This window comes from Chenopodium album, chromosome 3 (genome assembly GCF_948465745.1).
Source record: "Chenopodium album chromosome 3, dcCheAlbu1.1, whole genome shotgun sequence".
Taxonomy (NCBI): domain Eukaryota; kingdom Viridiplantae; phylum Streptophyta; class Magnoliopsida; order Caryophyllales; family Amaranthaceae; genus Chenopodium; species Chenopodium album.
The window spans coordinates 64386408-64387701 of record NC_137836.1 but is presented as its reverse complement, the minus strand read 5'-3'; the positions used below and the strand labels follow the sequence as shown (position 1 = coordinate 64387701).

At 41.9% G+C, this 1294-nt stretch overlaps 1 non-coding gene across 1 annotated transcript; it reads left to right on the top strand.

The window, feature by feature from the left end:
• The first annotated feature begins 766 nt into the window (after positions 1 to 766).
• Positions 767 to 873, top strand: LOC145625902 (small nucleolar RNA R71). Its single transcript, XR_014110797.1, has one exon. It is a non-coding gene; the product is annotated as a small nucleolar RNA R71 (small nucleolar RNA).
• The last annotated feature ends 421 nt before the right edge of the window (positions 874 to 1294 follow it).

Here is a 1294-nt window from a genome sequence, read left to right as displayed (position 1 = left end):
CTTCATAGTAGGCTGTGTCGGCAAGGCTCCCTGTTGGCGGGCTTGTAGAGTAGCGGAGAGTTGCGCAATTTGATTATCTACAATTTTATTATGCGCTATAATTTGATCAATTGTCGCATCTCTGCTCTCCATGTGATTTTGCAAATTGGCCAACATTGCTCTAATTTCCACCAGAGAAGGTTCGGAAGATGAGGAGGGTTGTTGTGGTTGGTTCTTCTGGCTAGCATTGGGATGATAATATTTCTGCTGCTGTTGTTGCGGCGCCTGTGGTTCTTGTGGTGGTGGATTTTGAACATTAGTGCTCCGGTAGGAAAGGTATGGATGATTCCGATACCCAGGATTGTAAGTGTTGGAGTATGGGTTATTCTGCCTATAAGCTTGGAAGGCATTAACTTGCTCCACGGAACTCCTGCAATCCTGCTCCCAATGACCTACAATACCACAATTTTCACAGAAAGCCTCATTAGAATTGTTATTAATCGCAGAAACATTAGCTACATTAGCAGTGCTTAGATTATCTAATTTTTGGCAAATAGAGGTTAGTTGGGCCTGCAAAAAGGATACAGAGTCGACACTATGCTTCCCCTTGTTAGCAAATCCTCTAGGGTTCCCATATTGGGAATTGTGTAACGCCATGTCTTCAATAACCTGACCTGCATCATCAACATCAAGATTCATAAATCTCCCACTAGCTGCAGAGTCTAAAATTATTCGTGAAGAATTTCCAAGGCCATTATAAAAGGCTTGGATTAACTGCCAAGGCGCTAAATTATGGTGGGGGCAATCTCTTTGTAAATCCTTGAACCTCTCCCAAGCCTCATATAAAGATTCATCGGCTTCTTAGGCAAAGTTCTGGATCGCACTCCGTAGTACGGCTGTTCTCTCTCCAGGATAATACTTGTTATAGAAATTCAAAACAAGAGTTTCCCAATCAGTTATACCAAGTGTAGTTCTATTTAAGACATTAAACCACAATTTAGCTTTTCCAGTTAATGAGAAAGGAAAGAGAATCTCCCTGATTTGGTCTGGAGTGACCCCGACTTGTCTGATGGTGTTGCAATATTGACAATAGTCGGTAATGTGAAGATTCGGGTCTTCACCCTTGGCTCCACTGAATTGCTTCCTCTTTATTATCGTTATAAATTGAGATTTAATTTCAAATTGAACCCCATCAAGAGCCGGAGTAGGGGTGAGATGTGGAAAATCCGTAAGCTTTGGTTGTGAATAATCACTAAGCTTCTTTTGAGCCGTCATCTCTGATTCTGCGTCTGATGATGTCACTGAATCGCTAGAA